Raw genomic sequence first — 23,218 nt, forward strand, 5'->3', positions numbered from 1 at the left:
GGGAACTCAGAGGAGAAACCCCAAATTGCCAAATGTTTAAAATCTTTTTAACATTACCCGAGATGCTAAATTAAAAAAACAATTACGTGTTCTTAAAAAGTACACTTTTAGGGCAACTAGGTATTGAATCTCATTGAGATTATGAAATCATCAAAGATGCGTTCAACTCCTGTTTGGCTATGCATATGATTACAACTACAGTCAATTCTTCTTTTGTTTACACTAAATACTAGTTTTGAAGAAACCTCACACTTAAATTGCCAGCTCAAAGCTTTCTCCATCCCTGCTCCGGTCCCACAGAGAGACCTAACTGGTCTCAACAGATAAAAAGGAATTGAAGATCGTACTTCTACGCTAATTTCACAGCTCGGCTATTTGCAAAGTGTTATAAATTACGGTTTAAAAGGGTGGGGCATCTTGAGGAAGTGACCCTTCCAAGCTACTAATGTTATCCTACAGGAAATTATCCAGCTATCAGTATAATTTACATCGGGATAATATATTCCACTTGAGACAATGACTATTTTTCACTATTTTTCTTAAGGTGGCGGCGCGGCGCGACCTATCCTCTAACTCTGAGCAGCCGTTTCCCCTCCTCACGGGGACATCACTCCTACACCGCCCCTTCTCCTCAAAGACGGCGGAAATGTTTGTAGAAAGCTGGTATTCCAAACTCCGACCCGACCCCGGGTCGGTGGGTGGCGGCAGGTGCTGGCTGCCGCACTGAGACCTGACCCGCGCAGGGAAGGCGACTGTCACCTCCTGGCTATCGGAGCTGGCGACGGGGATGTGGTTAGATGTCCCCGACGCTTGCACCGCAGCGCCCGACCCACATCCTCCCCGCGCCCCGCGGCCGCGCTCCGGTCCACCTGCAGCATCTCCGGTACCCGGGAGGTGGCCGGCTGGCTCCGGCTGCAGGACCGCAAGACGCACCGAGACTTCCCAGAGGCGCCGATTCGAAGTTCGCCGCCCTCGCCACCGCGCGCCCCTGGGCTCGCTCCCTCCGTCCGTCCACGGCCCCCTCTCCTTCCGCAGGATCCCCCTCCCAGGCTGCCTGCGGGCGGGAAAACTCTGTCAGGTGCCTCCCGCCCCCGGGCTCCCGTCCGACGTCCGCTCCCGCAGGGGAGCCTCGCTCAGCCAACCGCCGCCGCCGCCGCGCGCCCCTCGCCACTCACCGGCTCGAGCCGGAGCAGCCATTTTAGCGCTCGCTCGCGGCGCGCCCCGGGACCCCTAGTCTGGCCGCCTCAGCAGGAAAGCAGGGGCCGTGTTACGTCAGCGAGACGCGAGACCACGCCCATTTGCCACGCCTCTATGATGGGACACGCCCATCGCCACGCCCCCCGGCATCCGAGCGCTGGTAGCGCGACCCGGGCCCCCTATTCCCGTCTTATTTGCGGGACAGGGGGAAGGGAGGGCAGGGGTCCGTGCTACGTCAGCGGAGCCTCGAGGCCACGCCCACCGCCACACTTCTGCACGAGGCCGTGCCTATGTGCGAGACCACGCCTCCGGCATCCGAGCGCGGGAGGCGCTGAGCTAAAGGATGCAGGTGTTGGCTGTCCCCGCGTCCCACGCGAGGCACGTGGCTCCGCATGGACAGCAAATCTTCCTATCTGGGAGGACTTTCCACTTACCGCAGCCTTCGAGGCCGGGACGGCTAAACCCGCTGTGACCCGCATGTGTGTGAGCTGCGGAAGAGTCCACAGGTGCGTGCTCACAGAAACGCCCCGATTTTCCACCACTCGCTCCAATTTCGAATCGTCCGGTCAGCGACCGGAGCCAATTCCTTAAGTTAAAAACCTGCTCAAATTCGCAGCTGTAGAACTCTTCCCCCAGTGATAAGATTTAACATGAGAATGCTTTTAATTCACCACGATCAATGTAAGGCAGTGAAGTTTATGTGGGAAAGAAACGGAGAGGATAGACGGGGTGGGGTGGGAGATTTCCATCGCCAAGTCAGGCCTAAAGGTCCATAAAATTCTGTCCATCAGCGGGAGCTTTTCCAGACAAGAGTCCCGGGTTCGAGTCTCAGCACCTACAAGGCCGCTCACAATCCTCTGTTAATCCAGTTCCAAGGGAACTGACCCCGGCTTTGCTCTCCCTGGGAAACAGGCACACACGTGGTGCACACACACAAATATTTATACACTTAATAGCAAAGTTCTTTTTTAAAAAAAAAATCAATGCTTGCCGAGCTCTGGAAGCCATTTCTTCCTCAGCTACTCTGTGAGACACTAAAACTGAAGGCACGCATTCCAAAGAGAACTCACTAAAAAGACAGACAACCTCGCGAACTTGTCAGTGGAAAGCTAAATCTGGCGTTATTTAGGGCAAACTAAAATTGTTCGTATTTTAAACACACAAGCATACTCTAGGGATTATCTTTCAGTAACGCGGTAACGAGAAAAATGAACACAATAGTTGTATGGATAAAATGTCTAACTGAAGGGAAATGGCAAATTTAACATCTAGCAAAGGAACCTCTTGGGAGTTCTTAGGTTGGTAACAAAATAACAGTAGAATGTAAAAGAGTCCTATTTAAAAATACCAAATACCTGAATACATGAAAGTTACAAATACAGGAAATTCAGTTTTGCAAATAAAGACAAAAGACAAGAAGCGAGTCTGCATAAGGTAAACACCCGGTTAGCACACAATTCAATTTTTTTTCCCGACGGCATTTGTCCCCCCCCCCCCAATTTAATAGTCATTTGTGTGTGTGTGTGTGTGTGTGTGTGTGTGTGTGTGTGTGTATGTATGTATGTGTGTACACTGAATGCCACAGTCTGCATGTGACCAGAGGAGAACTTGTAAGAGTTGCTTTTCTCTGTTAAGATGTTCTCAATCAAGTATCTTGAGTACAAGTTTGGATGGTGCCAAGTGGGAAGGGATACCAGAGAAAACCCTTTCTAGAGTTAATTACAGAGAATGTTTGTAACACTTTATGTTTATTGTTACAAATTCCCAAAGCTACCGTCTAGTCCCGCTCTTCCCACCAATTACGGTGGGCTCTAACTTCTCTGAGTTCAGGACCCCTCTCTAGTAATCACATTAGGGCGTTGTCGTTGGATGATTCTTTAATTTCTCTTTTGTTTCTAACCAATCTCATCAAATCTGAGCTTTTCATCATATTGCTTTTCAAGATGCCTCCTTCCCATCTTTAGCAGCTGATTCCCGGCATTTACCAATTATATCCTTAAAATCAGTCCCCGTACTGGCCTTTAAACTAAGAGGCCAGTCCTTTTATGATCTCCCAGGCTTTGGGCACTTCTCGCCTTTAAATGCGGGTCGATATTGATGTTTATTTCCTAAGTGGAAAGTCCTCTGGTTTCAACCCTCCCAAGTGATGACAATCAAGTTCCTACAGGGCTGGTCTAAACTCTCACCTCCTGGAAATCACTTTCCTAGGAAAGAGGGGGTCCAGGCTTCCCATCCCCCCCCATCCCAGCAGCGCGTTATTATGCAGCCCTTGCTTTTGTTCTGAGTTCAGAGCTCGGCTCTCTCCCTTTGCATTGCAACCTCTTCTTTGTGGGGGGTGAAGACTGAGGCTTTGCCCCATTTGTTTACCTCTCCACCACTAGGATCAGCCCCCCATATAGTCTGGAAATTCCTAATGGAAACAAGAATGGAAGTTGCCCAGCAGAAGATGGAGGTTTGAGAATGATGTGTGCTGAGCCGCCTTTGTTCCTAACAGCCCATATTGGGAGAAATGAGAATTTACTCTTTTCCCCAAAGTAAGCAATTTCTTAAGAAATAAGTTTAAGGACTCTGACTCCTAATTAGTAGATGACTCATCATTCCCAAAGTACAATACAAAATGAGCTTGTCCCTGGTACTCGAGGGCAGAGTATGAATGCATGCAGGACAAACACAGCATACTTCCTAAGCTTTAGAGCTTCCTTTTTTTTTTTTTTTAGGCTTTGTGTCCGTTTTTAGAATTTTTCTAACCCACTCATTTGTGAATCAGAGATTGTCTTTGTAATTAGTGTTAGACTAAAGAATTAACGTCTCTTAAATTTTAGGATATACAAGACCTTTCGCCTATTCAGGATGTTCCCATCCACTAATCTTTTTGAATGCCTGTGTGCCAGGCATTGCGGCAGGAATTGAAGTATCCATAGCCTTCATTTCAATGTTTGGGGAGATAAAAGGATTGAATAAAGGAAGTAGATTAAGAAACACTGCAGCAGAGGGGGCTGGGCACGTAGCTCTGTGGTAGGGTGCAGGCCCAGGGTTCAATTCCCGGTTCTGCCACAAAACAAAACCAAACACCCTAGGAGCTTGGCTGAAAAGTTTGATTGAAGTGTATGTAGCAGCTCACTAGGGTTGCATTTACATGACGGAGACTCAAAGGATCTTAAGTTTCAAATGTGTAAGAAAAAAATGGTTTCAGAATTTTCTTTTTTAATTCGAAAGAAGAATCCGTGTGACAGCTGGTTGAGGGGACGGAAGCTGAACAAGTGGACTTGTTTCGAGAGGACATTTTCTCTTCCTTCTTCATGTTTTGGTGCAGGGAACTGAATGGATCTGGGAACTTGTTCATGGTAAGCTCTTTGCTGGATTACACCGCAAGCCTCGGAAGAACTTTTCCAGTGTGTGCTTTGTGGGTCTGTGAGGGAAGTTTGTGTTTGGAGGCAGCTTTTCCAATATATGCGTTCTAGAAACTGCAGCTGAGTACTGGTGTAAGTCATAATGGATGCAAAATTGTGAAGCCAGCCATTCAACTTCTTCTCTTAAGGGCATCCTATCTTCACCTACTTGAGTCCAGGGTTTTAGTGCACTGTCTTCTCTTCTTTCTCTTCCAGTTTTCCCCATTTTTGTTGTGGACCTGAAGCCCCAACCTTCCATTCTTGAAAGTGTTCTGTTATCATGCAATAAATTCATCTACTTGTGAAGTAAACGTTCACTAATCTTGTTTTTGCATTCTTTTAAAGAATGTGCTAAGTAGAGCCAGCAGTCACCTGGAGAATGACATTTCTAAAATGAAATTAGAAATCTTGTTTTATGTCTGTACTAAAATACCAGTATATTTGGGGATAAATACTATAAGGTTAAATTAATTATAGTACTCTGGTATATATGGACAGCCAAGTTTCAGCATCCCTTCCTTTTTTAAAAAATTTATTTTATTTCTTTTCTTTTTTTTTTTAGAATTTCTTTTTTTTTCAGATTTATTTATTTATTATGTATACAACATTCCTTCCATGTATGTTTGCGCACCAGAAGAGGGCACCAGATCTCATTATAGATGGCTGTGAGCCACCATGTGGTTGCTGGGAATTGAACTCAGGACCTCTGGAAGAGCAGTCAGTGCTTTTAACCTCTGAGCCATCTCTCCAGCCCTTTATTTTCAAATATATAGTTTATTTTTATTTTATGTTTATTGATGTTTTGCCTGCATGTATGTCTGGGTGTCTGTGGTCAGAAGACCTGGAACTGGAGTTACAGACAAGTATGAGCTGCCATGTGGGTGCTGGGAAATGAACCCAGGTCCTCTAGAAGAGCAAACAGTGCTCTTAACCGCTGAGCAGTCTCTGCAGCCCCTCCTTTTTTAAACTATATTTTATGTGCAATGGTGTGAAGGTGTCAGATCACCCAGGGACTGGATTTACACACGCTTATGAGCTGCCACGTCCGTGCTGGGAATTGAACCCAGGTCCTCTGGAAGAGCAATCAGTATTCTTAACTGCCCAGCCATTTCTCCAGTCCTCAGCAACCCTTCCTTATAGGAGGCAAAGAGTCCAAGAAAAGAAGAGACAGGGTCTGGTCCTAGGAATTAAAATGCTAACTTTTAAAGGCTCAGTAAAAACTATGGCGAAAAGATACATGACTTTTCTCTTTTTAGTTTTTATTTGTTTTGTTTGTTTTTCAGGACAGGGTTTCTCTGTGTAGTTGCTGTACCTGGACAGAATTTGATCAACTTGTTCAAATTTGCAATCTCTGCTCTTGGGAGGTTGAACTTGGCGAGGGAGAAGGAACATTTTCCTAGCCAGATCACAACAAGAGCTGCTGCCTCTGTTATATTCAGTTTAATCTGTAACCTGGCATTACTTTTCTTTGCTTGATGGCGTTTGTGCTTTCTTGCCTAGACTGTCCTCATACCGTTTGATCTTGGTTGCCAAGAATAGGACTTTGACATATGTCATTGGTCCCCCACACCCATTTTAAGTCAATTGGCTCCCATAGGAATGGAAACCTAACCCTCGGTTTCTTGGCACAGTGCTGTAACACACAGAAGAAACCAAAACGTGTAATTACCAGAGTTTACCAGATAGCAGCATTGGCTTAAAATTAAGCTATGTGGGTCATGTTGAGACTCTGTAGTGACAATTGTAAGATTTAGTTACAAGCATATTTCATTTTCTGAGGTAAATATGTAAAAACAATGTAGTCTTTCTAAAAAAGATTTCCTTAAGGTTTTGTTAGCATGCCCGTGTTATCAACTGGGAATTGGGAGTTTTAGATTTCATGTGAAATCAGGGGTAGAAATACACCAACAGATAGGTTTACTGGATGTCAGCTTAAATTAATACAACATTAACCCCCAAGTATATTAGACTATTGCTTTGTCTCTTAACTGACAGACCTGAAAATAACAAATAGATATGATACCTGTTTTAGCAACATCAATTAGTCCTTAATTTTTATCTTTTAATATACCCATACTGATTTTCACAAACATTTGGTCTTGTTCCCTTAGCAGATTTTCGTCCCTAAATCTTTTACCTAACTATCAAAATGCCTTCAGCCATTTCATTTGTAAATTTAATGGAGAGAAGTGAGAACTATGGGTTCCCTAGAGACACGTGAAAAGCTTTGTTTCAGTTAAATACAAGGGTAACAAGAATTGTGTGTTAGTTGGGCAGTGGTGGCGCATGCCTTTAATCCCGGCACTTGGGAGGCAGAGGCAGGCGGATCTCTGTGAGTTCTAGGCCAGCCTGGTCTACAGAGCGAGTTCTAGGTCAGCCAGGGTTACACTGAGAAACCCTGTTGTGGAGGAGGGGAGGGAAGAAATTATAAGCCAGCCACCACCAATTACATGCTTCCTTTTCTAAGTTGATTAGGTCATGGTGTCACTTCACACAGTAGAGAAGTAACTTAAGACAGTTCATGAGGGTAAAATTAGAAAAGAATTGGATCAGAGAATTTTGCTAGCAATTTCTCTTCTGTTAGAGAAGCTCCCACCCCCAAGGTGATTTAAGTATGCATTTCAAGGTGTCTAATCCATTCTGAGAGGCTCTTCTGTTATACTTTATAGATGCTCTTGTACCACGATTGTGCATTTGTAGTTAAACTCATGACTTTTGGAGACTAAGCTCAAGTGTAGTGGAGGTCCAGAGGTAGAGCATGTGACTAGCCAATGGAAGGCCCTGGGTCCAGTCCCCAGCGCTGCAAAAGGAAAGCTAAAATAAAAGAGAACATGACCCGGGGGCGTGGCTGGGCGGCAAGACCAAGGCAACCTTCCAAAGGAAGGCATTGAAGTTGGCTTATGGTTTCAGAGGGCTGGCATCTATGATGGTGAAGCAAAGGTACAGCTGAGAGCTCACACCTTGTTCCACAATCAGGAGGCACAATCAAAGAATCTCACGAGTCTTTTGAAACCCCTTAGCTTGTCTCTAGTGACTCACCTCAAAAAAGACCACACCTATTCATTTTTCCCAAATAGTTTCCAAGTATTGAAATATATGAGGACCGAGTATTGAAATAGGTGAGCCAATGGGGGCCATTTGCTTTAAGTCACCACAATCATTTATGGTTTCTCTGGTAGGCAAGGACCTGGGGGAGCCTCAGTTTGCCATGCTTCTTTATACCTTTTATGCCTTATGTTAAAGATCTGACTTGCAGGATAAGTTTTGCTATTATACTAAGGTAGAGGTTATTACAATACAGCCTAGTAACTATTGTATATTCGTGTGGACTCAACAATTTTAGAGCAAACAAAATTGATTAAATGTGTTCATATAGACTTACACAGGACGAACTATTTCTAAGCTGCTGTTAAGTTCATTGTTTGCGTTAATGACAACTTACTTTTTTTTCTTCCTCCTTTTTTTTTTTTTTTTTTTTTTAAAAAAAAAAAAAACAAAATCAAACAAGGAACCAGGCGTGGTGGTGCATGCCTTTAATCCCTCCACTCAGGAGGCCTGTTCTACATCGTGAGTTCCAGGATAGCTAGGGTTATGCAGAGACCCTATCTCAAAAAAGCCAAATTGAAATCAAAACATATTTTAGGTTTATTTATTTTACGTGTATGAGTATTTGGCCTGTAGATATGAATGTGTACCACATGTGCGCCTGGTGCCTAAAGACCCTGGAGGAAAGTATCAGATTCCCTGAAACAGGAGTTATAGTTGATTGTGACCACCACGTGGGCAGTGGGCGCTAATCCTGGATCCTCCATAGGAGCAGCAAGTCCTCTCGAATTCTGAACCGACTCTCCAGACCCAGCCGTCAGTCTTTAGTTTCCTTTTTCTTTTTCTTTTCTAAGATTTTCAAAATTACGTGTGCGTGTGTGCGTGAGCCAAGTGCCCACTGAAGTCAGGGGAGTCAGTCAGTTGGATCCCTCTGGAGCTGGAGTTACAGGTAGTTGTGAGCTGCCTCACATAAGTCCTGGGAATCAAATTCAGAAAAAGCAGCAAGGGCTTTTAGCCACTGAGCCATCTTTCCAGCCCTGTTTTACTTTTCTTAATTCCTTGTTTTCTGGCAGTCTGGATAGCTGCATAGTTTGTTGCTGTTGTTTTGTTTTATTTGTTTGTTTTGAGACAGGGTTTCTCTGTAGCTTTGGTGCCTGTCCTGGAACTAGCTCTTGTAGACCAGGCTGGCCTCGAACTCACAGAGATTCATCTGCATTTGCCTCACGAGTGCTGAAATTAAAGGCATAAACTACCACCGGCCAGCCTGAGCTGCAAAGTTTATAAAAACTGATTTTATGCTTTCTTTGCCTCTCATCATGTGCTGACTCCCTTAGTTGAGAAGTGGCATCATTTCAATCATACTAAACTATGTACACAGGGTCTCAACCTCAGTATAAGTGGGTGAGGAGGGGCCGGTGAGATGGATCAGTGGTTAAGAGCACTGGCCGCTTTTCCAGCCCCAGTTCTCAGCGTCTGCATGGTGGCTCACAACTGTTTGTAACCCTAGCTCCAGGGGCTCCAGTTCCCTCTTCTGGCCTCCACAAGCGTGAGCCATGCTCGTGATGCACAGACGTATATGCACGTAAAACACCTTTACTTGGGGCTGGAGAGATGGCTTAGAGGTTAAGAGCATTGCCTGCTATTCCAAAGGTCCTGAGTTTAATTCCCAGCAACCACATGGTGGCTCACAACCGTCTGAAATGAGGTCTGGTGCCCTCTTCTGGTGCAGGCATACACGCAGACAGAATATTGTATACTAAATAAATAAATAAATTTTAAAGAACCTAAACTCATAAAAATAAGTAAATAAATAACAAATAAGCGGGCAAGGAAGACATACTTATAGGTTTGCTTGTTTGAATTTTTTATTCATTTCTATAGTTTATGATAAGCATGTTATCTTTAATGTTTTTCAAAAACATTTACTTATTTCATTTTGTGTGTATTTGTGTTTTGGCTGCATGTATGTATGTGGACCCCCTGCGTGAAGTGCCCAAGGAGGCCAGAAGAAGACGTTGTGGCAATGAAGATGGTTGTGAACCACCCCGTGGGTGCTGGGGTCCCAGTCCTCTGCAAGAGCAGCACGTGCCCTTAACCACTGAGCCATCTCTCCAGCATCCCATCTTTATGATAGAAAATCCAGCCCATAATAACCCCATACATCGGTAACCACATGTCAACAGTAGCTAGTATTTCCCTGCACTTACTACATATACCAGCTGCTGGGGTGACTGCTTCTTGTTACTCAGTGGTAACAGGTAAATTCCTGTTACCACTAAGAGATGAAAATCTGAAGACACACAAAGACAGTTAGTGCCTCGCTAAGTGTAGCCATGTAGCTACTAGGCAGTACTGGGAGGCAGAGGTAGGTGCGCCTCTACAGTTCTACAGAGTAAGGTTCAGGACAACCAGAGCTACACAGAGAAACCCTGCCTCAAAAAAAACCAAAAATAAATAACGCAGCTTTTGCGTTTAAGAAATGATGTGCTGGAGGCAGGCGGCTAAGTCCCTTTGATAGTACTTTGGGAAATAGTCCTGATGTTGAGTCAAAATTAGTCTTTGGGCAGCTTCTTGTCAGTCCTGTAAGTGATTGAAGCAGTGGTGTCAGTACATCTGGGGCGGGTCTTAGAGGTGTCAGTACATCTGGGGCGGGTCTTAGCGGTATCAGTATGTCTGGGGTGGGTCTTAGCCTACTTCTGTGTGTGTGGTAGCTGGTGAGCTCTCAGTTATGCTCTCAGTATGGAGTCATAAATGTTCTTAGTGCCATGGTTTGTTTTTCAAAGTGCTTTTCGTATAGTCTGAGAGCTGGGGTAATTTACAGACAAGTATGTGCCGATATTGTGTTTATGATCTAACAAATAAAGTCTGCCTGAGGATCAGAGTGCAGAGCTAGCCGCACTAGTTAGCCATAGAGGCCAGGCAGTGGTGGCGCACCTTTAGTCCCAGCACTCGGGAGACAGAGGCAGACGGATTTCTGTGAGATCAAGGCCACCCTGGGCTGTATGAAATTGATCCAGTCTAAAAGAGAAACAGAGCCAAGTGGTGGTGGCTTCCATCTTTAATCCCAGTATTTGGGAGTCACATGCCTTTAATCCCAGCACGAGGGAGGTGGAGACAGGAAGGGATACGGCTGGGCAGAGAGAGGACTATAAAGCAGGAGGAGACAGGAGCTCATTGCAGTCAGTCTAAGGACACAGACTGAGACAACAGTCTGAGGACAGGATCACCCCTTTGGTCTGAGCTCTGGTAGAGGTAAGAACTCTGGTGACTGGCCGCTCTGCTTCTCTCATCCTTCAGCTTTCAACTCCCTCATAGCTGATTCTGAGTTTTCATTATTAAGACCAGTTAGAATTCATGCTATACAAATACACATGTGTACACACACTTCATCTGTAGAATAACTATTATTTCTTAATCTTTACGAAATAAGATATTCTAATTTTACAAATGATCGAGTAGCTCTTCAAAATCCCCAACGAGAAAGTGACTATCAAGGCATTAGACAGAAATCAAGCTCCCCAGGGAATGAATACCTGACTATATTTTATTATTTTTTTCTTTTTCATCTATCCCTAGTTAATCTTAAAATAACTATGTAGCCAAGGATAACCTTAAATTGTTTCTTGAGACAAGCTCTCATGTAGCATAGGTTAGCCTCGAACTTGCTATGTAGTTGAACACAGCCAAATCCTGATCCTTCTGCCTCCACCTGCTCAGTGCTGGGATTATAGGTGTGTGACACCAGGCCTGGTTTGTGGAGTACTGGGATTTGAACCCAGGGCGTTGTATATACTAGGCAGGCACTCTTAACAACCGAGCTACACCCACAGCTGGCCTTGAACTTCTGGTCCTCCGCCTCCCAAGTGCTGTGATTACAAGCCTTGTGCATGTCATGCTGGAATCAAACCCAGGGCTTAGCGTGAGTGAAACAAGCTCTTTCCCACCAAGCTTTATCTATCTCTTAGCCCTGGCTTTAAGTCCTTGCTTTGTTCTGTAACTGACTGAACCTGAGGCCCGGTGCATGGGGTGTCTGTGGTTCACGTCAGATAAATCCAAGAAGCCACATAACTGCTTTTGGAAGTAGAATTGACCTCTTGGAAAAATAATTTCTCTTTCTTATTTACTTGCCCACTGTACCAGATCCTATTGGTCTGAAAACACCAGTTGAGTGTTCGCTTTCCTCCCGGAAGTTCTGGAAATCTGGTGCCTGCTTCTTTTTAGGAGACAGTCTTGCCACATACCCAGGGATGGTCCTGGAAATTTCCCAGGCTACCCTCAAAGGAAATCCTCCTGCCTCCAACTTCTAACAGCTGTCATTACAAGCGAGTGCCTTGTACTTACTCATCCTTTGACTTAAAAACTTATTTTGATGGCCCTGTGAATAGTCAACTGCTCTCAGCCCAATTGGTGCTGCCGGTTCCCTTAAAACACTTGCCCCGTACGACGTCCGGTCTGCTCTTCAGTATGTGCATCTGCCATTGCCCCCTTGTTATGCGCACGAATACCTAACCCTTTCTTGAAGTGGATGGGACTCTCACTTGGTGTTTTCAATGAATTATTTTTGATCGATTCGTAGGAAGTGTCAAGATTGCTGTATGCCGACGCATAGGCCCTTGTCTTTAAACATACCTTGAATTCCAAACTTTTCAGAAAGCTAACCGAAGTGCACATCGACGACCACGTGTTCGGTCCTGGAGGGAACAGAGGCAGGTTCTCTTTCCCTGCAGGCTTACCTGTACTCATACCAGCCTTCGTGAATCCTCAGACTTCTCCCCAAGGGTGGGCTCTGTTCATCCAAAGCTTTCCATTTTCGTCTGTGCGAGGGCCCTAGGAAGACTGCCTCCTGAGGGGTGAGGATTGTGAGCTCACACAGAGCTGTGGGGGAGGGGAGGGCTCTCCCGGGGAAGGCACTCATCTCCAGGATCTGTCTGCTAGCCCAGCTTCAAGCACATCTGCATCACACTGGGGGGGGGTTCCGCCCCCTTTTCTATGTCCTTGGTCCCCAGTTGTCCCCAGTGCCCAGGGTCTCAGGTCAACCTCATTTGCGTCCCTTTTGCCTTCAGCCCGCATTCCTCCGTGCCTACTGACAATTGTCATTTGCTCAGTTCCTTTTAGTTTGGCAGTGAATGCTGAGGCTTTGCTAGCGTTTCAGGTCTGCCATTCAGCTCTTTCTGAAAACAGGGCCTGAGCCACCAGCTCTTTGACTGATCTCCAGCTGACTGAGGCACTCCTCAGAGAGGGGCTTGGAGGGACTTCGGAATCAGATTTCTTCTGGAGTTCTCTTGGATCAGGAAAGTTTGTCAGAAAACATTTAAAAGAGAAATAAAATTTCCCCAATAGTTCTGAATCTCTCCTCATCTCTTAAATGTCTTTAATCTTTCTGGCTTAGTAAAACAAACACTTTCAGAAGCTTGCAGACCCTCCAATACCCATTACTATCTGTAAATTAGAGATGCCACCGGTTCTGGCATCCAGGAGTTCAGTGGGTTCTTGTCCCGGCTGAAGGGCATTAGTAGTGAATATGATTTCCAAGAAGGAATAAATTAAACTTCCTATCAGTTTCCCATAAGTTTCTCAAGTGCTGCCACATATATTTGGAACTCCAGATGCCTTGTGTGTTGTATCGGCAAGATGGAATTGCCTTCCGATTTGCTGTTTCCTTAGAATGTTGTCGCTAGGCTCTTCAGAGCCTTTTTAGAGGTAGTGGAATTGCAGTAATTCTATTGAATGTGACGCTACAGTGACCTCTACTGGATATTTCTGGTAGCTTCCAGAAAACTCTGGATAAGGAGCTGTTATCCGTGGTGGAAGGATAGACCACTGAAATTAGATCATAACATGCAAAGTCCCAGGTTTGGTCCGGAGCAAAATCAATGGAGGGGGGGAAAAACAAAACAAAACAAAACAAAAAACAAAAACAAAAAAAAAGAGGAAGGAAGGGAATAAATAAATAATAAATAGATAAATCAGGAGAACAGCAGTTTAGTTTCTCAGGGCTATGAGGCTCATTTGGAGGCGTAGTCATTGACTTTAAAGTTCAGACAGGGACAGGGCAGGGAGATGCATTGGATAAAACAAAGTTTGCCCCTGCTAAAGGAATTCCAAAACCCAGGCTAGCCAGGTGACTCAGCAAGTCAACCTGAGTTCTAGCCCTGGAATCCGTGTAAAGGTAACAGAAGAAAAACAGACCCTCAGAGTTAACCTCTGTAATCTGCATGGGTGCTGTAGTACACATATCACACACACACACACACACACACACACACACACACACACACTACAATAAAATAAAATCCAAGTCTCTTGGAACTAGCATTTCTCTAGAGAAGGCCCAAAGGCCCACCTATAGGCAGACCGCCCACTGGATTGATTTGAAAAGAAAGACAGAATGAAAATTTTGTTTTGTTTTGAGTAATAAACAATGAGAACGACTTGATGCTCTAAAGGACCCTCTAGACAAATTAAGTGTTGGAGAAGAATACTCTCAAATTTCACAAAGAAACCCTTAAATGAAGGGGAAGTAACCTGGCAAGGCAATTTCTTTTTGTCAGAACATCTTTTTGCTGTGGTCTAACCTCGACCATCTGGAACACTGGGAAGGGAAGCACACTTAGTTTTCATTCTGATGCAGGCGGCGACAGTGTCTCATCCTGTCGGTGGGAGCTGGACCCATCTGATGTGACTGGCTAATTTATAATCGGCCCAAAGGGGAAGTGTGTGATAGAGTAACACCTCAGGGTCATTCAGGACCTGGGCAAATAAACCCATCCACACAGCTTCACAAGGAGAGTGTGATTTTGGTCGAAGAAGGGGAGCGGGGAAATGTGATTTTAATCTTCACAAGAAGCTGGAGAGGTGGTTTGCTTTCAGTAAATTACTAAGCATAGAATTTGATGGATTCTGACAGGCTCTTTGATAACAAACACAATGTGGAAGCCTGAGAGTGAGCTTGTTACCCTTGGAAGAGAGAGGAGGACTCAGACTGATGAGAGGGAATCTGAGGACTCTCTTGTGCCTTTCAGCATGGTCACCACTGACCATACGTGGCTATCTAGATGAATTAAAATCAGAAAAGTCGGGCTGGAGAGATGGCTCAGAGGTTAAGAGCATTGCCTGCTCTTCCAAAGGTCCTGAGTTCAATTCCCAGCAACCACATGGTGGCTCACAACCATCTGTAATGGGGTCTGGTGCCCTCTTCTGGCCTTCAGACATACACCCAGACAGAATATTGTATACATAATAAATAAATAAATATAAAAATAAATAAAATCAGAAAAGTCCCTTTTTCAGTTTCGCTAACCACGTTTGAAGTGCTGGAGCCACATTCCGCTGGTGGTGGACAGGAGAGGGGCTAGATATTGCAGGAGTTTCTTGAGATTTTTCTGGTGGAGAGAATAACCTGTCAGTCATAGTTGGGGAATAAAGAGGGTCAATAGCAACTCTTTCTTTCTTTTCCTTTTCTTTTCTTTTCTCTTCTTTTCTTCTTGAGACAGGGTTTCTCTGTGTAGCCCAGGGTGTCCTGGAACTCACTCTGTAGACCAGGCTGGTCTCAAACCCAGCAATTGCCTGCATTTCTCTATGGCTGAAATAAAAGTTATCTAAGAACAATGGGGGATGAAGTTCTCGTTGTTTCTTCCTGCATCTCTGTCCACTGCCCAGCATCTTCTAAGAGCTCTTCGGTCTGTTCCCACAGTTGTCCAGTGTCTTGGGGTTTTCTCTTCGCTCTTTTCTGTTTTCGATATTCTTGGATGAAGTCATATGCTTACTTGCCAGCTTCCATTAGCATCTGTATGTTGACTTTCAAATCTAACGCCCCCCAAAAGCCTCTAAGCAGTATACAGTGTGTTTAAAAATATGCATAGGCTTGAGAGGGAAAAGAAAAAGGATAGTGAAAGTTCTTTTAAAAAAAAAAAGAATAGAGTAGTTAGGTATGGTGGCACACACCTTTAATTCCAGCATTTGGGAGACAGAGGCAGTTGGATATCTGTGAGTTTCAGGCCAGACTGGTCTACAGAGTGAGATCCAGCCAAAGAAAACTGAGAAACCCTGTCTCAAAAAATCAAAAATTAAAAATAAAAATAAAAGAAATAGTCAGGCGGTGGTGGTGCATGCCTTTAATCCTAGCACCCAGGAGGCAGAGACTGGAGGATCTCAGTGAGTTTGAGACTAGCATTGTCTACAAGAGCTAGTTCCAGGACAGGCTCTAAAATTACAGCGAAATCCTGTCTCAAAAAACAAACAACAATAAAAAACCAAAAAAGAAAAGAAAAGAAATAGAGTTTTGTTTTTTTTTTTTAAAGAAGCCACATAAAGATGGAAAATACACAGAGAATCTGGATACTGTATGTTACTGGGTTGTTTTTGAATTGTTTGATGTCTGAGGAAGGAGCAACAGCTGCTAAAAGACATTAGATTATAAATGCTGCTGGATTAAATCAACCTATATATTTTAAAAATGCCTTGACTTCAAAATTTTAAGTCAAAAGATTTGTTACTTTGGAGAAGAGGTTTTGCTTTTGTTTCCATGGGAAATGAGAGGGTGTGGATTTATTCTGGGTTAAGAAAAAAATCAGGTTTAATTGAGGAAGACCCCCTGAGAAATCTGATAGGAGCAGATGGCCCAGATGATCCAATGTTTCAGAGCCCCTCTGCTGCAGTTTTCTCTACATCCAGAACAGCCTCCAGACTGCCAACTGAGACGACCAAGCCTCACAGAATACTCCAGTCAGGACTTGACCGCAATCCTAAATTTTCTTTAAATCCACATAAGATTATCAGCACCCAATCAACAGGAAGTAGCCTAGAAAACTATGCCTACATTCCCAAAAATTGGATTATGGATGTTTGTCTTTTTTTTTTTTATTTTTATTTTTTAGAGTGTTGGTTACAAGTTGTTTTTGGATAATGGTCAGGAAAAAAAGCTAAGTAAAGGAGATTAGATTCAGAGTTCTTGTTTTGAAAAGGAAAAAGGAGAAGTGCTGTGGGGTGATGCTCTTGTACCCTGTAAAGATTTGTCACTTATATTGGTTAATAAAATAAAATGCTGATTGGCAGTAGCTAGGCAGGAAGTATAGGTGAGGCAACCAGACTAGGAGAATTCTGGGAAGAAGAAAGGCTCCGTCTGCAGTCACCAGCCAGATGCAGAGGAAGCAAGACAAGAATGCCTCACTGATAAAGTCACATGAAACACAGACTAGAATTATGGGTTAATTTAAGTTGTGAGAGCTAGGTAATAAATAGCCTGAGCTAATAGACTAAACAGTTTATAATTAATATAAGCCTCTGTGTATTTCTTTGAGACTGAATAGCTACGGGACCAGGCAGGACAAAAACTTCCGTCTACACTCTTAACCTGAGCCATTTCTCCAGATGTATTTTTTTAAATGATTTTTAATTCTTGCATATGTGTGTGCTTACATAAGTGCATGTGCTCAAGGAGGCCAGATGCATCAGATCTCCTGGAGTTGGAGTTATAGATGGTTCTGAGCCACCTGAAGTGGGTTCTGTGAATTGAACCCGGAAGAGCAGTAACTGTTCTTAACCACTGAGCCATCTCTCCAGCCCCTGCTATTTATGCTTGTACCCTATGCGTTTGTTTCACAAGTGACCTCTTTCTGACCTTGCTATCATGTTGAACTTGTGGATTCCACCTCCCTTTGCAGTGATCAAGCTTCTGGAGTGGAGGTGACCTCTAAGGAGAAACTCTGCTAGGACAGAGCTCATGCTATAACTGGAGGATAAAGTGATAATAGGTTAATAATCAGAATGTTTCTCTTAAGGATAGAGGAATACTATTCTCTTGAACATCACACGACACTATTCAATCAAACTCAGTCAAAGAGAATCTTTTAAGGATTTATTTGTTTGTTATATATACAGTGTTTGGACATGCAGGGCACCAGATCTCATTACAGGTGGTTGTGAGCCACCATGTGGTTGCTGGGAATTGAACTCACAACTTCTGGAAGAGCAGTCAGTGTTCTTAATCTCTGTGCCATCTCTCCAGCCCTGAGAACTATATTTTTAAAGATTTATTTATTTATGTGTATAAGCACTCTGTTTGCATGTGTGGCTGCATGACAGAAAGAGGGCATCAGATCCCATCATCAATGATTGCGTCACTATGTGGTTGCTGGGAATTGAACTCAGGACGTCCTGAAGAGCAGCCAGTGCTCTTAACCACTGAGCCACCTCTCCAGCCTCCAGAGAAAATTATTATTTTTTTTCAAAATGATTTATTTACATTTATTGCATGTGCATTGGTGTTTTGCCCATATTTGCATCTTTGTGAGGGGTGCCAGATCATTTGGAGCTGGATTACAGTCCATTTGGAGCTGCCATGTGGGTGCTGGGAATTCAACCTGGGTCCCCTGGTTAGAGTAACTAGTGTTCCGAACCACTGATCCGTCTCTCCAGCCCCAAAGAGAATCATTTTTAAGGCATGGAACACTTGAAAGGTTTCAATCATGGGTTGAAAGTTAGTAGGGAACAGTCTGGCACAGTAGTACCTCTGATCGGAGCTATGCAGGAGGCTGAGGCTGAAGGATCATTTTCATCCCAGGAATCTGGAGATAGCCTGGGCAGTATTGTGAGGCCTTGCCTCTTACAGAAATAATCGCAGCAGAGCATGATGGTACATGCCTGTAATCCCAGGGATCATGGTGGTACATGCCTGTAATCCTAGGACCAGGAAGATCAAGACAGGTGAATTGTGGGTTTAAGGCCAGCCTGGGTTACGCACAAGACCCTTTCTCAAAAACAACAATAGTATCAGCAACCACAGCAAAACCTCGAAACAAAACAAAAACCTCCAAATAAAATATATCTTTAAAAAAAGAAGAAAGAGGCTGGGTGGTGGCATCACATGTCTTTGATCCCAGCACTCGGAAGGCAGAGGCAGGCAGATCTCTGTGAGCTCAAGACTAGCCTGTTCTGCAAGATCTACAAGAGCTAGTTCCAGGACAGGCTTTAAAACTACACAGAGAAACCCTGTCTCGAAAATCTAAAAAAAGAAGGAGATAAAGGAGGAGGAGGAGGAGGAGCAGGAAGAGGAGGAAGAGCAGGAAGAGGAGAAGGAAGATAACAATAAAAAGGGCTAGAGATACAGCTCAGTGGTAGAGATCGTTCCTAAGTATACATGAGGTCATAGGTTCAACTTTTGGCACTACTAAAAACAAAACACGAAACAAAACAAAAGCCAGGGGGAGAGCTAGATGTGAAGTTCCTGGCAAAGACATGACGAGAGGCATTTGTTGTGGCCTTGGGTAAGAACTCTTATTTCTTGTCTTTCCAGCTGTACCCCTCCCAGCATGTCCGGAGCTGCAGCTCTAACTGTCAGAGCCCAAGGTCTTGTGTAGCGGAGAAGGGCTTACTGTTGCTAACGAATAACAGCTCCCATGATGTTCACAATAGAACTGGCTGGGAGGCTGGCACTCAAGAGCAGTTAAGGGGTTAGTGGGTGTGAATGGCTTAATGAAAGATGACACTTCACAAAATACTTCACGCCCAGCTGCTGGTGGAAGAAATCCATCTGGGAATTAGCCCTTCAGGAGTATAAAAGCTGGATTAGTTTAGATTGCCACCGCGGGATGATTCTGAAGTGTAAGGTTGCATGGTCATCTAGAATGAAAGGAGTTATTGATTGCAGTTGTAGGTAAACATACTTATAAAAGGAATTGAGACTATTGTGTTGGGGGTCAAGGTGATTTCTAGTTACTCAAAAAAAATAGAGATGGGGCTCGAGAGATGGCTCAGTGGTTAAGAGCACTGACTGCTCTTCCAGAGGACCTGGGTTCAATTCCCAGCACCCATATGGTGGCTCACAACTGTCTGAAGATCCAGTTGCAGGGGATCTGACACCTTCACACCAATGCACATAAAATAAAGTTAAAATAAACCATAAAAATATTTTAAAAAGGGGCTGGAGAGATGGCTCAGCGGTTAAGAGCATTGCCTGCTCTTCCAAAGGTCCTGAGTTCAATTCCCAGCAATCACATGGTGGCTCACAACCATCTGTAATGAGGCCTTGTGACCTCTTCAGACATGCATGTAGACAGAATATTGTATACATAATAAATAAATAAATATTTAAAAAAATATTTTAAAAAATGGAGAAACGGGTAATGAGATGGCTCAACAAGTAAAGGCACTTGCCACCAAGCCTGATGGCCTGAGTTCGAATCTCCGGGTCCACCTGGCAGAGGTGAAACAGCTCCCAGAAATTAGACTGTTCTCTGACTGACTTACGCCATGACGTGTGCATTTGTCCCCGGTACCCAATAAACAGACAAATATTTTTAAAAGGAAAAAAAATCACACACACACATACATAGAGGGGTAGAGAGAGGGAGGGAGGGGGGAGGGAGGGAGGGAGGGAGAGAGAGATCCTTCTTGGGAGAATGCATTGACTTTCTGTGTTGCATTTTGAGCTAGGGTCTCAAGGAACCCAAGCTGGCCTGGAATTTCATGTGGCTGATGATGACCTTGAACTCTTGACCATTATTCTGCCTTCTGAATGCTGGGGTTTCAGGCCTGAGCCACTACCCTATTTTCTTGTTTGTTTTTTTTCTTGGACTTTTTCTGTGAACGGATTTTCTTCGAGCATTTCGCCAGAAGGGGGCGCCCAGGACCTATTCAGCTGCAAGTGAATTCTGCCTGCTAACTGAAAAAGAGCAAGCATTTAGGGTTGTTCCTTCTTGTTCCCGTGAAAACGACTTAAAACATCCGTCTCTAGAGTCTGACTCCAAAGAAAAAGATGAACATTGAAAAGAATTTGGTGTGGGCATCTGTTTCCTTTTTGACCCCGAGATTAGAGTCACAACAGACTGTAGTTGCACCAGAATTTTGCTGGATCCTGGTCAGAAAGCCACATTTAGAGGATTAACGTTTGCTCTTTTTAGCGCCCTTTCTCTCTGTCTTCGGGTCAACAATATAGCGAGGCATAGCTGGACTTTCTTTGCTATAAAGTTCTCTCCGAATTGCAGCAGTTTATTCTTCGGATAAGGGTGTAAGAACCCAGAATCCCACAGTTCTACTGTCTCTCTTGCCCTCCACCACATTTCTCTTCTGATACAGGGTCTCCCGGAGCCTAGAGAGGCTTCGGACTCACTGAGGGTATAGTGGATTTTCTGACCTTCCTGCCTTTACCTCCCAACTGCTGGTATTACAGTTGTGTGCCAACACACCCAACCTTGGCACATTAAAAAAGAAAAAAATCAATTCTTTGTCTGTCTCCTGGTGCTGAGATTAGAATCTCGGGACTCAGACACATTAAACAAGAACTCCTGAACTGAGCTGAATTCCAGGGCACTCTTGATCAAGTCCTAGGTTTTATTCTTACCTGTGTAAGGGTCGGGGTGAGGAGACAGGAAGAATACCCAGTTTTGTTTGGTAGACTAGAACAGAGAACGAGAGGCAATCAGAGCGGCCGTTCCAGGTACACAGGACCAAGGAAGATAGGCAACAAGGCACATTTAGAGAGGGTCACAGCATGAGGGCCAGACAGACTTCTCACCGGTTCATAAAGGCCTTACACAGTATGTCGGAAGGCACTGGCTGCTTCTAGCCGGGCTGAGAAGTGGCCTCGGGATACAGCAGAGACATAGAGACACATTCTCGTGCTGTTGACGAAGCAGGGATTCTCTCTGTACCCGTGTCCTGTGACAGGGCTGGATGAGACTGTTTCAGTCATTCTAATTCTGTTTCAAGTCTCTTTCTCTAGGCGAAAAGTGTTGGTTTATGTAGACTCATAAGTCTCAGCATCCTCCCCTTTATTCCGTTTTGTCGTTCTTTAAACAGAGTCTCACTCTGCGGCCCTCTATTAGACCAAGCTGACCTCCAGCTTTCCTTCATCCTCTTTCCTTCGTTTCTCAAACGCTGGGACTATTTTTTTCCCCACTCGAGGCTCTGGGTTCAATCTCTAGAACCAAAGTAAACAGAAACAAATAAATCCCACCCCCCTTAAATATACATTAAGTCCCATGCTGTAGAACTGGGTTGTATAAATTTATTTACTTATTTATTTGCGTATTTATTTTGGACGCTGGTGATCAGACTTGTAGCCTCACATATGTTCAGTGGGCTAACCATTGAGCTACAGTTCTATGTATTTCTTTATGTTTTTGTTCTAAAGGTAATTCAGGGAAAGAGAGATTGATAAAGAGAATTATCAGCTGGGCGGTGGTGGCGCATGCCTTTAATCCCGGTACTCGGGAGGCAGCGGCAGATGGATCTTTGTGAGTTCGAGACCAGCCTGGTCTATAGCTACAGAGAAGCCCTGTCTTGAAAACCACCCCCCCCCCAAAAAAAGAAAGAAAGAAATAAAGAGAGAAAAGAAAGAAAGAAAGAAAGAAAGAGAAAGAAAGAAAGAAAGTTATCACCAGGCAGTGGTGGTATATATCTTTAATTCCAGCATTCAGGAGGCAGAGGCAATTGCTCTCCACAAGTTCAAGGCCAACCTAATCTACAGAGAGAGTTCCTGGACAGCTACACAAGGAAACCATATCTCAACCTGCCCCTCCAGATTTTTCTATGGGTTCCCCCACCTTCTTGGTCTTTGAGGTTTAAAATGATAGTTTCTTGTTTTTTCACTTATGTAAAAGAACACAACACTTCTTGGGTTGTGAGGGTGAGTTATTGGAGCAGTAAGAACTCATCAAATGGCGAAGAACTAAAGCAGAAAGAAAATACTGCCAGGGTTTGCTTTTGTCCACTGCCCCGCTTGGCTTCCCTTATCGGGCTCAGCACTCATGAACCACTTCAGCTGGTACTTGCCTCATGGGTTCTGCCGTTTGACCCAGCATCAGGGTTGCAGGGGCGAGACTGGCTTCGGATTGGCACACATGGTTTTATTTTTTTTTCTCCCTCATTAATACTTTGGATGAAACAGATGCCCTGGGTACAGTTTTAGGCTAGAAGAATGTCCAAAATATGTGGGTGTGGATTTCGCCAAAGGGTCAGTTGAATTTGGAGCACAGATACCAGCCCGAAGCCAGGTCACATTTTTTTAAAAAAAAAAGCATGCTCAGCACGGCATTGTGTTTTTCAAAGAGGTGATTTCCAGCCTTGGAGAGCACAGGGAGAAGCAGGCATTCGGGTGGAACTGCTTTGAGTCAGGGCTCTGTGTACCCTGCTCGCTGGTAGGCAGAGCCCACAAATACTCCCGGGGAAGCAGGGAAGAAGGGCTTGAGAAGTATAATTGTGTTTGGGGACTCACTAGCTATAACTCATTAAAGAGAAAAAAAAAATCTAGGAATTCATTTGAAAAAGACTTCAAACTACGAATGTAGAAACACTAGAGATAGTTCTCCAGGGGACGGAGCTGTCCCAACTACATCCTAATTCCGGTGGACAAGCAACGGGATGGAAGTTTTCTTACCCCACTTGAGACGTTTCTGTGCAGTGTTGAGGAAAAGCATAAACCACTTCAGTAAATTCTGTTATTAGCGCTACTATTTCTTCTCAAGAATATGCTTGTGTGTGTTAATGTATTTGGGGCCATCTGTAGGCAGGAAGCAACATAAATGAAGTTAGTTCCTTTCTGTGTGTCAAAGCGATTGTTTAGTTGTTTGTTTTGTGTTTCGAGGTAA

At 44.2% G+C, this 23,218-nt stretch overlaps 1 protein-coding gene across 1 annotated transcript in view; it reads right to left on the minus strand.

The window, feature by feature from the left end:
• The window catches only part of Usp44 (ubiquitin specific peptidase 44), a 34,167-nt gene extending 21,696 nt beyond the window's left edge, over nt 1-12,471 (minus strand). Inside the window, exon 1 of the mRNA XM_048418642.3 lies at nt 12,365-12,471. The gene's annotated coding sequence lies outside the window, so the exon portion shown is untranslated. The remainder of the gene's footprint in view (nt 1-12,364) is intronic.
• Between the last annotated feature and the right edge of the window lie 10,747 nt (nt 12,472-23,218).

Source organism: Myodes glareolus, chromosome 26, assembly GCF_982192425.1.
Source record: "Myodes glareolus chromosome 26, mMyoGla1.1, whole genome shotgun sequence".
NCBI lineage: Eukaryota > Metazoa > Chordata > Mammalia > Rodentia > Cricetidae > Myodes > Myodes glareolus.